The 18583-nt window shown below is 45.3% G+C and overlaps 2 protein-coding genes and 1 long non-coding RNA gene across 4 annotated transcripts in view; 1 reads left to right on the forward strand and 2 right to left on the reverse strand.

Moving 5' to 3' along the window:
• IL11 (interleukin 11) overlaps positions 1–5127 on the reverse strand; it is a 72144-nt gene extending 67017 nt beyond the window's left edge. The window contains exon 1 of the mRNA XM_078377063.1: positions 4912–5127. The gene's annotated coding sequence lies outside the window, so the exon portion shown is untranslated. The remainder of the gene's footprint in view (positions 1–4911) is intronic.
• Positions 1–18583, reverse strand: part of TMEM238 (transmembrane protein 238) — a 196677-nt gene that overhangs the window by 170788 nt on the left and 7306 nt on the right. The window contains exon 2 of one of the 2 annotated variants that reach the window (XR_013537150.1): positions 10519–11423. The gene's annotated coding sequence lies outside the window, so the exon portion shown is untranslated. Of the gene's footprint in view, positions 1–7007; positions 7910–10518; positions 11424–18583 lie in introns of those variants that run through there. The other variant, XM_020798762.3, reaches the window with a different exon arrangement.
• LOC140701314 (uncharacterized) lies at positions 2906–10449 on the forward strand. Its single transcript, XR_012080257.2, has 4 exons — positions 2906–2941; positions 5013–5138; positions 7640–7724; positions 9716–10449. It is a non-coding gene; the product is annotated as an uncharacterized LOC140701314 (long non-coding RNA).

The following is an 18583-nucleotide window of genomic DNA, read 5'->3' on the forward strand; positions in this document are numbered from 1 at the left end:
CTCAGTGTTATAATGATGTAGCCTCTTGAGGTGCAAAAGTAGGCTTTCTCTGCCTTAATCTCCCTTCAGACATGCAATGTTTTGTAATGAAGGAGGACGCCCATTTTACAGAGGCAAGTAGCGAGGCTGAGAGCGATCCAAGACTTCCTGGTTTCAGTCGAGTGCCCCTCACCGAGCATCCTGTTACCTTTGGTCGCCAACCAGATGCTTAGCAGAAGTCCACAAACAAAATCCCTTTATGACCCTGTGTTTGTTATCTGCCACCAAACCACTTCCCCCTTACGGCAACACTGATAAGCTTTACAAATATGTGAGATATACTGTATAAGGAGTAGGTTTCCCTGTGCCACCTCACCACCATCTCCATAGCCAACGGAAGATTTGAATCCAGGTCTCCCGACTCCGAAGACAAGACTGTATCCACAATCCAACACAGGCTGTGATTGATACAGCTGGGCAAGATTTTAATGGCAGGGCTGGTTTCTGGGTGACATGTACTGTAAAGGCCAGGATTGTAGAATGTGTGCTTCTATTAGATGGTGCCACAGGCAGAGTTACATTTTGGGCTAAAACCTGGGGGTGTTACAACAGCAGCCCCCAAAATAATTTTGCCTCATAGGCTTAGAGCAAGAGACCACGGCAGACCGAGGGGGACAGATCTGGTGTGAATTAAGGAGCATCTCAGGAGAGGACGTGGGAGCAATGGCTGGCACAGCAGAGGAGGACATGGCTGGTTCTCATCATTTCCCCAGGGCCAGCACAGCCGTGACCTCAGTTCCCAATAAATGTGAAGGCTTCAGGTTTTATAGCTAGAGGCTGACATTGAAATGATAGCGGTGGGGGTGCGAGGTTTTTTTTCCTGCATTTAATAACCCTTGATTAGACTGTCCTTCCACATTTCTGGGCGCCAGGAATGGTGGAGCCACAAGTAGCCAGGAATCTATAAGATAGCTTCCCGCTAGGATCGAAGGCAAAGAGCTTTTCTCCTCATCTGCGGTGCACAAACACATTCCCCTGTTTATTGATGAAAAGGAAAGACTAGGTGGAGTGTGTATGTGTGTGTGTCTTTCTTTCTTTGAGGAGGACAGACAGACAGACAGAGGGAGGAGGGAGGGAGAATTGAGATCAGTATATCAATGTAAAGTTTGAAAAATCTGCCTTCTGGGATTACAAATCCCAGAAGCCTTGACCCAGGACTACAACTCCCAGAATGCTCTAGCCAGGAAGATTCTGGAAGTTGTGGTCCAAAGAAGTAAATTTCCTGATCTCTCTGGATCAAAGAAAACAACAGTGTACACAGTTGGAGGAAGATATTTCTAGGAGAGAAATGGCACTAAATGAGTTTTAATCCAAAATATCTTGAGGGCATCAAGCTGCTCACCCAAACCTGCACAGGCTGGCAGTTTCTCCACATGACTTAAACCAGAAGTATGAGATTGTGAGCTTTACAAATGTTCCCACTTTATCTTCAAAACAACCCAGTGAGGTAGGCCAGGCATTGAGCAAGTGGATGGCCCACCATCACCCAGATTTTTTTTGCTCAGTGACGTATCTCTTCCTTTTTCCATTAAACCTGTCCTCAGAACCGTCTTTACCTTCTCCCTTTTTGTTTGAAAGAATCTCACAGGGGCTCAAAACATGGGCTTTTTACTGTTCTCTGTGACCAGGAGTGGTTTCTTCGTGGCCTCAGGCTAAGAAAGGTTTTTCTCCCTCTGCCACTCATGGCTCAGGAATCCTCAACTGTAACCTGCCTTTAAACCAGAAGTCGGCAAAGTGCAGCCTTTCCAGATGTTGTTGGACTATAACTGCCCAGCATGCCTCACCATTAGCTATGGAGTCTTAGACCTATATCACAGTCCAGTTCCATCTGACTGGCCTCCTATTGCCCGGTTCTGCTTGAGGTACATAGGTCTTTTCTTCCAGCCTTCTTGATCTTGTTGGACTCCAATTCCCATTAGCCCCAGCCAACACAGCAAAGGCTTATCGACAATAGGAACTGTAGCCCACCAACTTCAAGGGGCTGCAAGTTTCCCACCAGTGCTTCCAGTGGCTGTCCCTGGAGCTTCTTGGGTTCCTCCAGATGTTGGTCACAACAGGTCCCATCATTGATAACACAGCCTATTTCATGGTGGACGTTGATGGGACTTGCAGTCCAACAACTTCTGGAAAGGCAGACTTTGCCCTTCCCTCGGCAATTTCCAGCTCATCTAAGGAAAAGCAATAGTGTATGGGCCCCTACAGATGTTGGAGCTGCAACATAGAGTATTGAACTGGAAGGAAATGGGGAGTTACGTATACACAAAACATTTTTATTGGGAAATCCCCTCCCTTTTCCCAGTGTTGCTCCGAAGGCTTTCTCCCTCTCTGGTGTGCCAGCCTGCCAGGGCCCTAGCCTTGAGCCCCTCAACCCCAGTCTCCCAGTTGCTAAGGAACTATTCTGAATGCTCTAGAACCCACAGCTTCTATGACACTTCTCGACAATTCTGACACTATGCACATCTCCGGGCAGCCTCAAAGCCCAGGCTGACCCCTCCCACCCCATTTGAAGAAGGTCTTTGTCAATCTCTGGAGTTCCTGTGGGGAGCCTACTGTGGGCCTTTGCCCCACATGGAACTAGAATCTCCGAAAGGAGAAAGATATGAGCCAGCCTAGGCTGGCTTCACTTCTCTGTCTAGTGCTGGTCGTAGAAGGTAGGCGGAGGAATCCCCACTGCGGAGGCTGAGGGAAGGGCAGCGCTAACTTGGAAATTTAGTTCTACAATGCCCAGATTCCCCCTGCCGGCAGAGCCACTGGCCATGATAGATGGGGGATGCTGGACGTTGTAGTCCAAAGCAGAGGTATTGTGGAGGGGACGGTTGCTCTCTCATTTTCTTCCCTCCTAGCTCTGATTTTGCCTCTTTCCTTCCAGCAGGTACAAGAGAAAACTTCTTTAAGCCTCTCAGTAAGTAAAATGTGGCTTTCTCTCTCCCTTCTTAATTTAAGCCTGACCACAGAATCCTATTCTGAAAAAGATAAATCAGGGTGCTCCCTCTGGAGGCGAAGAGGAGATGCGACAGCCCTTGGTAACTCAACACTTTCATTCAACTCCCTCTCCCTCCATCCCATGCACCCCCCCCTTCAGTGCAGAGGCTGTGGATTTATTCAGTAGATCACTGTTCGTATTAGACACAATGTGATTCACATTGCAGGCCACAGCTGCCGCTTCTTGCCTTCCTTTCTCTGGTCCTGCCTCTGCCGATCTTTTTATGAGGCATATGTTAGTTAGTTAGGCATCCTTCAGTCTCGAAAGATTATGGTAGCGTGCTCTGTATGGAGGGCTTGGAACAGCGCCTAGTGTGGCTGAGAAGGCCAATTCGAGAGTGACAGTCCCTTCCACACTGAAGACAAATCCAGTCTGTCCCCTGTCCGGCTCCCTGGTTTTGCTGCTTTTGTGACTTCCTCTTTGCCTCGGCCTGCTGGGCAAGGGTCTCTTCAAATTGGGAGAGGCCATGATGAACTGCCTGCCTCCAGGCTGAACGCTCAGATGTCAGGTTTTCCCATCTGTTGAGGTCTATTCCTAAGGCCTTCAGATCTCGCTTGCAGATGTCCTTGTATCGCAGTTGTGGTCTCTCTCTGGGGCGCTTTCCCTGCACTAATTCCCCCTAGAGGAGATCCTTTGGAATCCGACCATCAGCCATTTTCACGACGTGCCCGAGCCAACGTAGACGTCGCTGTTTCAGTAATGTGTTCATGCTGAAAATTCCAGCTTGTTCTAGGACTGCTCTGTTTGGAACTTTGTCCTGCCAGGTGATGCCAAAAATCCGTAACAATGACCCAGCGATAAGGTGATTGGGTCATATTGTGCCAATCTCACATATCGATTTTTTTTTTAAAAAAATCAAAAAATGGAGGACGATCAGGGGAGAGGAAAGAATGTAGGGACATGTCCCCCACTCCTTGACATCATGCCCCAGGTACCTACATCATCAAAGCATCACCTATAAACCCACCTACCCCCTATCTTTACAAGAACGCATCGCAACTAATCCCACGGGGAAAAGTGTGCTTGCATCATTCCGTCTTGAAAAGGTAGAAGCCTGCCTGCCAATAGCAGAGGGAAAAAATGCTGTATTGGGAGCAAAAAGGGCTAAACTGATTGGAATGAATCAGCCTTTGCCTTGTGGTCAATAAAAAATATTTTGAATTTCTCCATTTTATAAGTGGAGCAAATTCTGCAGCATTTGACCATATAGTTGCGGCCTCAGTTATACTCCATAAAAGTCAGCTTCCTGAGTTCTTTCATGCCAGGTAGCCTTCAGGCCATTGGGGGCCCTCCAGATGTCACTAGGATGTAACTCCCAGGAGCCCCCAGCCAACATAAAGTCAATGGCTTGGTATCATGGGACAGGCCACCCAACGTCCAACGCTAGTGCTGATTCAGATAAGCACTATGCCAACTTGGAAAAAGTGAACTAGACAAAGGGAAGGGATGGTCCCAGTAGAAATTACCAGACTTAAGGATGGTTCTTTTCACAATTTTCTGCCTCTGCCCCATTTGCTCGTGCGACAAGATAATTGTTCATATTCATCTGGACAGCTGTATGGATTTCACCTGTTCAAACCAGTGGGAACTCAATTTGAAATATTTCACATAAAAATAGGCTTTCACCAGTGTATAGTCACACTGTCCGCCGCCTCCCCCTACATTTTGTTAGACTACAATTCCCATTACCCACAACTAGCAGAGCCAGGGGTCATAGTTCAACGAATTCTGGACGGCCAATATTTCCCCCAACTTAGCCGTAAGTTGAGGGGATTCGGTGCCTTCTTTCTGCTGCATGCTGGCTAGGAATGATGGGAGTTGTTGTGGTTCAGCCCATCACATTGCAGAAAGTTGGGAATAAACTATACTGAGCTGACAACCCAACTTACCCGGCTCATTGTGAACTGGCGAATATGTTCATTCATGTCTTCCTTTTGTGAGTGAGATGGGGGAAGGGGCGCTGAAGTAAATGGGTTCCTATCTGTTCTAGCGTGCCATCAGGATGCCTCAAGTAGGAAAGCCTGCGGGGGCGAACCAGAGAAGTTCTATCCTAGGCAGTGCCTGCAGAAACAATGCTGTTTTCAGAATAATACCTGCTTCTACCATGCTATTGACGGTAAGGCTGACAGCATTTCAAGGCATTTGGTTTGCATAGTAGCTTCCTACGGGGGGGGGGGGAATGAGTTGCTGTTTTTGTTCATAGGTTATAGGCATCTGACTTCAAAAAAAACCATTATCCACTTCATGGATGTCATACAGTTTCTCGCAACTTAACACGAGAGCTTGGAAACCTCATTTTTTCTTTCTCCCAATTGTAGGATTGGGACTTCTGTGAGTTGTAGTCCAACAAATGACATTTCTGAGCTCTGACTCAGACTGGGCTTTAGACCAACTTCTCCCAAAGGGTTCTGGGGCTTGTAGTTTGACCGAAGTGCTGACAAAGGCATTGCTTAGGTGTTTTTTTACTCCTCGTTACAGTCTGTAAATAGTATGGGAAGGAGAATGGCTGTCAAACGAGTTGGCGTCTGTGATATAGATACTGTACAAACAACGGGTTGTTTGGAGAGAGGGGAGAAGTTGTTCTTTCTGCCACTAAGGCTGGAGGACTTCCGAATGGAATGTCGCTGTGCAAGGGTCGCAGGCACCTATTGAACCGTCCCTGTGCATCACTGACAATAATATGTGGCAAACTCTTCTGTGCTTGCCAAGAACCTTGAATCTCCATAAAGGAGATACACAAGAGAGGTGGAACTAATAAACAGCACTATCCTGTGCATGTTTACTCAGAAGTAAATTCCCCAATGATCAGTCGAGCTTACTCCCTAGTATGCATGCTTATTTGGTAAACAATAAATAAAAGGAATGCTGGCTTGGAGGAACAGGTCTCTGCTTCTCCCATTCCATGATGTTCATTAGAACTTCCTGCTGATAAACTTATGTAGACTGGATCATTCCACTATGGGGATGCCCCCATATACAGTGGTGCCTTGACTTACGAACTTAATCAATCCATATTGGAATGGTGGCCATAAGTCAAAACGTTCGAAAGTCAAAGCAGCATTTCCCATAGGAATGCATTGAAAACCGATTAATCCGTTCTGGCTATTTATTGTCCTTATGTCAAGGCATGGTTCATAGGAACTAATGCAAAGCCTGTTAATCCATCCTCTACCACTAGGGGGAGAAATTTTTTTAATTTTTTCTTCTTTTGACCTAAGATGAACTTAGGTCAAAAAAAGGGCAGGAAAGTTTTTTTTTCGTTTGTAAGTCAAAGCTCCGTTCATAACTCAAAGCAATATCCCGCATCCGGAGCTGTTCGTAACTCAAAACATTCGTAGGTCAGAGCATTCATAAGTCAAGGCACCACTGTATGCTTAAATTATAAAACATGAAATAAAGGTTGAGGTATTAACCCCATCACCACCTGTAGCCTGTTTTGGGGAGGGGATTCTGACTTGACTGTGTTGTATGTTTTATGATGTAATTTCCATGGGTTGCAAAAATTATGTTATTGTACAATATAATAACCATGTGTTGTCAAGTCAATTCTGACTTATGGTGACCCTTTTCGAGAGTTTTCCAAGTAGAGAATACTCAGAAACACTCAGAAATCATTTGTTGCTTCGAGGGGTGCCCTGGGACCATGCAGCTTGCACAAGGCCACACAGGCTGGCTCTGCTTGCAGAAGGCATAGTGAGGAATCAAACTCTCAGCCATACCTAAACCACTGAGCTATCCAGCCAGCTCATGTACTTTAATGAGAGATATTATTTTTAAACTGCACTGAAATTTCTGTTATAAAGCACTGCATACATCTATTGAAAAACAAAACAGTTACATACCAAGGGCTATTAAAGAAGCAAGATCAGGCATAGGGCTACCTTAGAAAACACAGGTATAGTTGGAAATGCATGATTTGAACAGATCAGTCCTTAACTTCTGGGGAGCAAAACCCCGAATATAAACTGCAGTGTGACCACCTTCATGAGTTAAGTGAGAAAAACTTTAATCAAACAAGGCCCTTGAGTGACTGCTGGGTTGTAGGCCAACTGGCTATATCTGCCTTGCCCCCCCCTTACATAATTTCTCCCCTGGCCTCAGCGTTTCTTTCAATAGTGAGACACTTATTCTGGGGGGGCACTCTTACAATACCTACGTATACAGTGCCGTTAACACAGATGTGCCTCAGGGCACTGGGGGAACTTCACTTACATACCGTATTTTTCGCACCATAAGACGCACTTTCCCCCCACAAAACAGGGGGGGTGGAAAGTCTGTGCATCTTATGGAGCGAAGAAAACAGATTATATTTTCCTGTTTTCTTCTCCTAAAAAATTGGTGCGTCTTATGGAAAGGTGCGTCTTATGGATCGAAAAATACGGTAGGTAGACTGCCTGACATTGGCCAAAGTGAAGCTTCGTCCAATAGTCCTTCCAAGACTCCTGTTGAGATAAAATGGGCCCTAGAGCCCCACATCCAGAATTCCCAAAACGTAGCTTTGCAGAAGATCCCCCCCCCAATCTTGTCTCGATGTAACACTGCTTCTGATGATGAAGGTCTTAACCTGTGCGTGGACAAAGCCTTCGCTGAGTCAACCCACTGCCTTTTCTTGGACAGGTGCCAAACAACGCCAGAATGCAGGGATCCTTAGCGGAATCATTTTCGCAGTGTTCCTCTTGGGCATGTTTCTCTTCTTCATTTGGTAGGTCGTGGTTTTTTTTTCTTCTTCCGGTTTTTACACTCAAAGAGTACCTCCAACAAATTTGGATACGACCTTAGTTTATTCTCAGGGGAGCCGAGTAGAATTTGTCATTTAATCCCTTTGGATTCCAGCTACTCAACACTCAGAAATAAGTATGAGGCCGGCATGTGTCCAGTTCTTTGCTCCTGAAAAAAAAAAAAAAAGCAATTTTGCAGAAACTTTGTGGGGTTCGTCCACCTAGCAGGGCACAACACACAAAGGGTCTGTGTTTTGCTTGGCTTGGCATATTGCCAGTATTCAAGACTGATCTGTGGGACTTGCCTACAGTACGGTTTTACTAGCTGCAAGGCTATCTTGGCTTCTGAGTATGTGGCCCTGGGAAATGGGTTCTGTGAAGAAGCTGAAGACCCCAACTGCTGAATTCCCACCTACTTTCAGAAATTGGGAGGGCTAGTTATGAAAGTTCGTTTCCCATTGGTTAAACCACTGGTTCTCAACCTTGGCTTACTCAGGAGTTTTGGACTGCAACTCCCAGAAGCCTTCACCACCAACTGTGCTGGCTGGGGTTTCTGGGAGTTGCAGTTCAAAAACATCCGAGTAACAAAGGTTGGGAACCTAGGGGTTACTACTATGTTAGGTGGATGGGGAACCCTTCCTCCTATGGTAATCTATGGTCTTGCTCTGCTTCACCTCCCCCCCACTAGACACCATTTATTGTTCACAAGAACTCTTCTCATTTCCCAAAGTAATGTGCTAATCCTACTGTGACAGTGACCAGGTCTGATGAATCCCCAAGCAGACAAACAGGGAACTTTTAATTAAAGACATATAAGCCTTCAAAAATGCAATAATGCATTGTGTGCCTACATTGGTCCGGTGGGTACTGTAATTGTGTTTTATTCACCCCATTGCCAAATCTTAGCCAGAATCCTATTGGCATTTACACTTGCGGGCGTGCAATGACATAAATCACAGAAACAACAAGACTCTGTCCAACAATTGTTAAAATACAAGAGAACACAGGAAAACAGTGGGATGAAACCAATTGCCAACAGAGTTGTAGATGTTTTGTGAACTGTAGTGTAGAAGCATTTTTTCCCCTCTTTTCCTCTTATTTTATTCTGGGCTTATCTAATAATTGACCCTTTGTCCTTGGGAATCCTGGAGAATGCAGTTTGGGGAGAGGGAGAAGGTAGACATCTCTAAGAGAATTCTGAGCTTCTGCACCACAGTACAATTCCAAGAGCTGAGAGCAAGAAGATACGACCTATAGTATAGATATACTGTAGTTCTGCTTCCTCTTTGTCTGCCATTTCATATGCTAGTCAGGCTGGAGAGCTGTCCTGCTTTGGAACAGCGACCTTATCTCCACCATGCTGCTTGGTCAGCCTGTATATTTGGCTTGCATCCACCACCAATTGGCTGGCTCTTGTGTCTGTCATAAAATCATCTGTCCCATTTCCCTGAAGCAAAAAAAAGGAACCGAGGAAGACCCAAGCCCAAATTGAGCGCAAATGATGGAGCAGATAAAAATGGACATGTTTGAAGGGTGTAAGCAGCAGTAAACCAAATAGCAGCTTGGGTGGGTGGGGTTTAGATTAATATCTGCTTCCCCCCCCCCAGGAATGACAAGGCACTTATGTCGGTACAGAGGTCAGTATAGTGAGGGAGAAGCTCACTATATTATGATTTCCAACATTTATAACGCTGTTTCCACTTTCCTCATATACCTGCATATAATCTGTGAGTGTGAGGTTGCTTTGGAAAAGTTAGTTTTCTAGGTTATGACTCTCTTCAGCTGGAATTGGCAGCAGTCATGTGAGCAAGGGGTTTCACAAAAGCAACTTTTGCTAGGTTTCTAGAAGTCACGATTTAAAAAACAAAAAACGATCGTTGTCCAAGCTCTGCTTGGGACTAGGGCCACATTAGGGAGGGACATCCCTTCTTGTTCCCTCCCATATTCTGAGATGTTTCTGTCCAACCTCCCCCAGTAAATTTAGAGAATTCCGAAGAAAGGAATTGAGCGAGAGCGAAACATCTGACATCATGACCAAACTTTTGGGGGAAGAAAGCGAGGCTGCCATATACGTGCCAGAGTACCCAAACCGGTCATCGAGAAGCTTCGGACCAGCAGCAGCCTTAAGCCCAGAATCAGACGAGTTGTATACATTGCGGAGTCAGCAGATTACCCCAGAATCCAGTTCTGAACCCATACAGCCAATGGAAATCACTCCACCAGTACCGATGGCAACACTGGCACCAGAAACAGGGCCACCACTGGGGCTGGCACCAGGGCCACCACCAGCCCCAGTTCCAGAACCAGTGCCACCACCAGCTCTGACACCAGCCCCGGCCTCAGCCCCAGGAGCAGCCCCCCCACCAGCTCCAGCCCCAGCCCCGCCACTGGGACCAGGACCAGCACCGGCACCAGGATCAGCCCCTCCACCAGCACCAGAATCAATTCCAGCTCCTGCAGTGCCACCAGAACAGGCACCGGCACCACCAGTAGCAGCAGCAGCAGGAGGGCCGATGCCCGCACCAGCACCAGCTCCAGAGGCACCTCCAGTACTACCAGCAGCCTCATCTCCAGCACCACCTCCAGCAGTGCCACCAGGACCACCTCCAGGACCAGCAGCACCAGCATCCCCTCCAGCATAACCACTCCCATACTGCAAGCCCCATATACACTTGTCTATATAAATAAAATAGTTTAGTTTTCTTTGTACTCATTTTTCTATGGGTTGGGGGTTCCATCTCCTTCGGCTCTGGAATCGCTGATCCTTTGCTAGAGAACTTGCCAGGGCTTCTTCACAGCCACCTCTGTCTCTGTTCAGTCATGCCTTGCTTAACGATTACCCCGTATAATGACTAATCCGCTTCACAACTATGTTTTTGCAATCACAAAATGATGTTTTAATGGGGGTTTTTTGCTTTGCGACGATCGGTTCCCTGCTTCGGGAAACGATTCTTCGCATTACGACGATCAAAACAGCTGATCGTCAGGTTTTCAAAATGGCCACCGGCTGCTCAAAATGGCTCCCCACTGTGTTTTTGGGCTGATTCCTTGCTATATAGGCACCGAATATGGCTGCCCCATGGAGGATCTTCACTGGACAGTGAGTTATTCAGACCATTGGAATGCATTGAACGGTTTTCAATGCGTTTCAATGGGCTTTTTAATTTCGCTTTATGATGTTTTCGCTCTACAGCGATTTCGCTGGAACAAATGTCGTCAAGCGAGGCATCACTGTACCCTGTCCCAACCATGTTTCTCAGTCCTACAATGTGGCTTGTGTGGCTTCCACAGCTTTATGGCAATGAGAAATTTGACAGATGCAGTTTTTCCCATCATGGCCTCTCTCCTATGTGCAGATCTGAACCCACTGAATTTCTGGCTCCTATGCAGCACTTTTAAAACAGGAGCTCTGGCAGGTTGAGAGAGGGAAGCAGCGGCTCTCTCTTCAGCTTAAATTTTTTTTAAAAACCAGAGACAATGCTTTTGAAAAAAAAAACAAATTTTTGAAAAGTATTAAAGCAAACTTTATACAAAAAGTGCTGAAGACAGGGTACAAGCAACTTCAGGTCAGACAGACGAACAGATGAGTTTAACATCCTTTTCTTGGTAATTTTCTGGATTAAAGATCAGGTCCGGTCCCAGACAAAGAACACTGTCCAGCTGGAGAAGTCCATTAATCCTTCCTACAAGTGCAGCAGAGATATTTCTAGTCAATCCTAAGCTTACAATGTACAGACACATATTAAACAAATAAATAAAAAGAGCAGAGGTTGGCTAAATTACCTTGTTGGACCACAAATGCTGGATGCCCCCCTCCCATAATATGGTGAACGTAGCTGCTAAAGGCCCAGCTTAAATTGTAGCAACAATGGAGAATTTATGGCTGGACAAACTCTCATCAGTTTTAGCCAGTATGACCAATGATATTATGAGGTCTGAACTTTTGGTAACTTGCAGAGAGCCACAGGTTACCCACCCGTGGATAGACAAACATTAAAAATGTACCTGCCAATAACAGCATTTTAATTGGAAGAAAAGGCTCAAAAGCAAACTACCACCACCTTGCTCCCATCATTTTCCTATACTGTATATGGTTCTGGTCTGTTGAATAGGGTTCTAGTCCATTTTGCTGTATGGAATTCTAGTACTTTGGATAAAAAATATGAGAGATCCACTAATGCAGGGATTCCCAACCATGGGCAACCCAGATGTTCTTGGACTTCAACTCCCAGAAATCCTGGCCAGCACAGTGTAGTGGTGAAGGCTTCTGGGAACTGCAGTCCAAGAAACACCGGGGCTACCCAAAGTGGGGAACCACTGCACTAGTGGGATGTATGGGAAAACCCTATCTGATAAATTTAATTGTTAGTAGTAGAAGTATAGGAATCATGGGAAAGCCTAATAATTTAGAGAACAGAAAAAGCAGCTGGTAAGCAGCCTTACCATGTTGCCTAAGCCAATATTGCTCAGACACATGCCCTCCCCCAGTCAAACTGTCTTTTATTCCTTAATTCAAAGTATTATTCCTTACTGAATGTAAATCACTAAATGGGCAATGAGGACCAGGGTGGTGTAGCAGATAAAAGTATCAGATTAGACCTGGGTTCAAATCCTTGCTCAGCCATGGAAAATCCCTGCCGGCGTGGCTGTGTTAAACCTATGCATTGAATCTTTCACATCCCTGGAGGTCAGAATTTACTTGACGGCTCCTCAAAACAAAACCCAATATGGAACAGCTGGCAAGCCTAAAAGTAGAACAGTAGTAGGTATTTCCACACTGTTTACTTATAATAAATAAGGCTATCAACCCAGAAGGGTCAGGGTTTCCTGTTATAAGCCAAGGAACCACTCTGGAGTTGCAGAGGAACAGGAAAGAACTTGTGAATCATTCACAGAACAGGAAGGGCATAATTCAGTTTAAGGTATATATTTTTTTACATGAAGCTCATCCAACATACAATGCCCAGCAGCCCCAGGAAAATGCCATGCCAGAGAAATTGCTGCTGGACAGCCGAGACAATCCTAGACCAAATGACCCGACTACAGTGGACCCTCGACTTACGGAATTAATCCGTATTGGAATGGTGGCTGCAGGTTGAAAAGTCTGTAGCTCGGGGCTCCATTGACCTACAATGCATTGAAAACCGATTAATCCCGTAACCGGCCGTTTTTGTTCCATTTTGGTTTTTTTCTGGTCTGTAGGTCGATTCTCCGGCTGCAAGTCGAACCTAAATTTTGCGGCCAGAGAAGTCTGTAACTCGAAAAGTCTGAAAGTCGAGCCGTCTGTAAGTCGAGGGTCCATTGTAGTAGGAGGTGGTTTTGCATGTTCTTTGTCCCTACCTCCCACCTCCATAGTCTTAGTTTCCTCATGTCGCCAAGAAACTGGCACAGAGATTGTAGGACTAGGGAGAATAGCATGGATTGGGTGCTGCTGCCCAATTGGTGTCTCAAGTAGACAGGAAGGATGAGTGTACACACAGCCATGAGTCCTGTGAAGGAAGACTGGCCAAGTATAATAGGGTTTCTAAAAAGAGTCAAGTGTGATATTTATAAATATAAATTAAACTCAATCAAGGTTGTAAACATCTGGTAGTAGCAGTCTAAAAAAACGGAATTTCCTCATGCTCTACTTCGGAGCCCATCAAGCTGAATGGACCCCACTAAGCACACCTCACAAACAGCCAAGGGGGGGAAAACACAGTTTGCCGCATAGCAGGTGTATTCAACACAGCAGGGCCTAAGCTATGAAGGTCGACCTGGAAGACAACGGCAGGTGTGGAAATGGGAGTGTTATCTTGCGTCAGCCTCATATAAAAAAGGATATCTGCTGTCATTGGTTTCAGGTGACAGTAAAGTGCTAAAAGTTTAATGCAGATGCTGAAAGAGGAACAAAAGCAGAGAGGGAACTAACCAGATCAAAAGGAAAGCAGAGCTGTGGTCCTCAAAGCCATGCAGCTGGCCACTATTAAGAAACAGGATACTGAACTAATAGGTAGGCCTTTGGTCCGATCCATCAAGGCTTTTGTTACATTCATAGATTCAGCACTCTGTTTCCAACTGGGGAGGCCATATATCCTATTTTACAGGAGACTGAAGATCTCATAGACTAGGATAGCCTTCTGTTTGAAGGGCTTTTCAGTCCATGTTGGGTTTAAAGATAAGGAATTCCATGAAGGGAAAGCATTACCTCCAAGGCACCAAACCAAGCTGGCACACAGATGACCTGGTCACAGGCATAGACCAGGAGATGAAGTCCATTCAGTGTGTGAATGGATTTTCTCTAAATAAGATCATTTCTAAGCAGAGGGCTTCTCAAGTGAGCAATGAGAATGCACCTTCCATTTGTTACCACTAAGGGATTTTCCATGCTAAGAACGAAGAACAGAAAAAGCAATGGAAAAATTAGAGAGTATTTATCATGCTGTCATCACATGCTATAAATGAGGTATGGTGATGGTAGTGATCAAAAATATCATCTGGAACTGTTCTGAGCCTTTTCCAGATTTAGACTTCAGGTCTTAAAAGAGACAACACAAAGATATACATACTGTAAAATGTAAATTTGTGGCTTGTTCAATGCTGGTGAAAATATATGAAGCATGGTGGTTGAAGGACCTAGCGATAAACTGGGAAGTTTCACTCTCACTTCTTCCCTGAGCTTGCTGTCAGTTTCAGCCCCTTCCCCACAAACTCCAAAAGGGACATAACACCTGTTCTATGTGATGTGACTATAAAGATTATGACATGCGCATGCTTCCTAACACTAGATGAGTGGCGAAGAACCACCACCTCTTGGACCTCCCAAACACTGGAACATCTGCTGGTGATGTAGCTTCCCTCCCACTGTGCATTTTACATTCCTAATACTGGCTTTGGTGTGTGTGTGTTTCTGTATGACCCTGAATGTACAGTCCTGCCATCTTGACGATACATGAAATGGCAGACACCACCAGAGGGGTATGGCCAGCATCATGTCAGTCTTGGAGGTCTGGCTAAGAAGCATGATCTTGCATTCAGTGAAGATGGAAGGGGGTGTCATGTGCATTCCTAATGCATGTGAACATGCTTATATACATGTATAGACATTCTGAGTAATATACTTTGTACGTGAACTCATGACTGCATTCAGCGGACGATGCTCCAGAGATCTTCTAAAAACAACTTTGGAGAAACAGGGCATATACCAGGCTAATTCAAAAGTTATTTTGTTAAACGCATTTGCCGACCTCCCAGAGTTCAGTGGTGGTGGGTTATGGAAATTGTAGTTCAATAATATATTTTCTCAAGTTCTGTCTCTTCCTGAAGCCCCTTGTGATGTATGGTTGGAAAGTTACTACTACTATCATGGCCTGGGTTGCAGCTTTGGCATTATTGGGCAGACAGCCGTCCACCTCTTTTACTCATGGAGTGATCCATTGTGTGAGTGATCAGTTTCCAACCTTATGCAAAGACACAATACTGGGAACCTCCTCAAGGAATCTTGGAAACTGTTCAGTTTTTCATGCAGCATGCTATTCTTTGGGTGGATTCTGTCCACTCCTTTTAGATAGTATTCCTAACAGTAGGATCATGCGTCCAACTTTAAAGCACAGAATCATGTGTCTGAAGGGAACCTCTGCCTGCCTGCCTGCCTCTCCAGCGCAACTCCAGTTTAAACATAAAAAGAGAGGTTACTTACATGTAACCATGGTTCTTCGAGTGGTCCTCTGTGAATGCACACAATTGGGTTGTTCTGCCCCTGCGCAGGACGTCTCGGAAGTCTCTAGAGCTTAAAGATATGTGATCAGTAGGACGTTCCCCTGCGGAGCGCATGCTCCACCCTCCCAAGGTCCCCTCAGTTCCTGTAAGAGTCTGCCACACTGTCAAAGGCCTATATGAAAAGACAATGTGACGGACAGAGGGGAGGATGGGCGGAATGTGTGGAGTCACAGACGACCACTAGAAGAACCATGGTTACAGGTAAGTAACCTCCCTTTCTTCTTTGTGGCCTCTGTGAATGCGCACAATTGGGTGACTGACAAGCTCACATACCGCATGGTGGGACATCATGGTAGAAAGGATGTCAAGATCGCTCTGCCAAAAGCAGCATCATTCTTCACCTGGATATCCAGATGGTAGTGCCTCACAAAGGTCGATGGATTAGATCATGTAGCTGCACGGCAGATGTGAGGAAGTTCTATTCCATGCTGGAAGGCAGTAGAGGTTGACAGCGCTCTGGTAGAATGACCTCTTAAATGTTCAGGAGGTGTTTCGCCCGTGAGCTGATAGGCCAATGAGATAGTTTGGACATTGAGATATAGTTTGAGGTGAAGCAGGGGCACCGTTATGAGGGCCATGAAAGCGTAAGAAGAGCCTAGGAGACTTTCTGAACAATTTAGTTCTATTGATGTAGAAGGCCAAGGAGCATCTTACGTCAAGCATGTGAAGCATGCGCTCAAGAGGTGTAGAAAGAGATGGAAATAGATTTGGTAGAATCAACAGTTGATTGAGGTGGAATTCAGAGATGATTTTGGGTAAAAATGATATATCATAATGGAAGGTAACCTTATCCGGGTGGAACTGAAGGAAAGGTGGGTCCGATCTGAGGGCTGCGAGTTTGCTAGCATGTTTAGCAGATGTTATTGCTAGAAGGAATGATGTTTTTAGGGAAAGTAATTTGAAATTTGTAGTAGCCATTGATTTGAAAGGTAAGTGCGTTGAGGACAAGCTGCAAAGACCATTGAGGAAGAGGATGTTGACGTGGGGGATGAATATTATGGAGTCCCTTCAGGAAGTTCTTCAAATTTGGGTGAGAGAAAAACCTAGCAGAGTCAGACTGAGAAGGCTGATGGGCTATAATAGCAGAAATTTACACCTTGAGGGTAGAATGAGATACCCCGAGATCAGAAATGAAGGATAAAGGTAAGTAAACTCTTCAGAGAAACCAGCGATGTAAGTTAGTTCTGAGAATAAGCAAAAGAAAGGAATGCTTTCTATTTGCTTTGGTATAATCATTGGATCGATGGCTTTTGGGCTCGATCTAGTACATTTTTTTATCGGGAGTATCCTCCATGCTGTCTGTCAGGTTCAGAGAATCTATGTGGGGATGGTAAATTATCCCGTTGTCCTGGGTTAGAAGGTTGGAGATAGACGGGAGATGGAACACATGGGTCGATATTGACCTCAGGTGGGTGAACCACGGCTGATGAGGCCACCATGGAGCGAAGAGGATGGCATTCGAGTGGAACTGTCAAAGTCAAATGATGGTTCATTGTATGAGTGGAATCAGAGGGAATAGGTACAGTAGGTCCATCATAAAGACGTCTCTGAGTGAGTTTCTGCCGATACCAGCTTGGGAGCAGTACCGCTGACACGGTGTTGGATGGACAGAGATGTGAAGGTAGATGACGACAAACCAGTCTCCCTGTGAAAGGAGAGGGATGATAGTGTTGAGGGTCAGCATTCTGAAGTATCTAGGTCGAATGAATTTATTAAGGTTTCTAAGATTGTGAATAGGATGGAGTACTCCATCCTTTTTTGGGACTGTAAAATATCTCGAGTAAAATCCATTATGAAGGGTCAAGGAAGGGACTATGAGTATGCCGTGTTTTTGTAGAAGAAGGGAAACTTCTTCATGGAGAGCAAGTGAGTATGGAGTAGTTTTAATGGTGCCAGAGGGTGGGGTACGTTGGAATTCAATGAAATACAGTGGGGTCTTGACTTGAGAACTTAATCTGTATTGGAAGGCGGTTCTCAAGTCAAAAAGTTCTCAAGTCAAATCTGCATTTCCCATAGGAATGCATTGAAAACCATTTGATCCGTATCTGCTCTTTTCCGTCCATAGAAACTAATGGGAAGCTGCTATTCTGCCTTTGACCACTAGAGGGGGATATTTTGTTTCTTTTTTTCTTAGGTCAAGAAAGGTTCAGGGAAGGCAGGGAAAATACAGTCCAGGCAGTACAGTACCAGGCAGTCCGAAGACTGTCTCCCAATCCACTCTCTAAACGCTGGGAGGAGTGAGGAAGCAGACAGGCACCCTTTTCACTGGCCAACAGTTAACTGAAAGTTCACTTTTTGCACTTTCCCTGCCTCCCACGTGGGTTTTTTTCAGTTCTTAACTCAAATCTAAGTATGTAAGTCAAGTCAATATTTTCCTATGAGAGCGGTTCTTAAGTCAAAATGTTCTTAACTCAAGCCGTTCTTAAGTCAAGACCCCACTGTAATCATTTTGGATAATAGAAAGAACCCACTGATCATTAGTGATTCGGCGCCAAGCACTGAAGAATGGATGAAGTCTAGTTTGGAATGTAGATAGAAGGGGTCTACGGATATTGCTTACCCTTCTTTTGAGGGCGTCGAAATGGCTGTCAGCATGGTTGTTGCTGCTGAGGTCGAAAAGCAAGTGTTGTAGATGCAGATGGACCAGGATAGGATCCAGCAGAAGCTTGTGGTTTGTACAGTCAATATGATTGTTGGTAAGGTTGAAACAGCTGGTGAAAGAAAGGCTGTCTTCAGATTTGAGGGCGCCGATACCAGTAAGTTTGTTGGTAAGATTTTTGGGTGGAATATGACTGTGCTGTCTTATGGAGTTTATGAAGATTATCCATTACTTCATCTGTGTTAGTATTGAAAAGGCCAGCACCATCAAATGGAAGGTCTTCTATCTTTGACTTGGTATCATGTGAGATACCAGCCAATCTCATCCAGATGTGGAGCCTCAAGGGAATAGAGGTGGACATAGCTTTAGAGGCCGCGTCCGCGGTATGGCGGGAAGTAATTCTCTGCTGTTTAGCAAAGGTTGAGGCCTCAATGCGGATATTTAAGGCCTCATTCTTGGTGGTGTCTGGGACCACTTGAATGATAG

The sequence above is a fragment of the Pogona vitticeps genome, chromosome 6, assembly GCF_051106095.1.
Source record: "Pogona vitticeps strain Pit_001003342236 chromosome 6, PviZW2.1, whole genome shotgun sequence".
Taxonomy (NCBI): domain Eukaryota; kingdom Metazoa; phylum Chordata; class Lepidosauria; order Squamata; family Agamidae; genus Pogona; species Pogona vitticeps.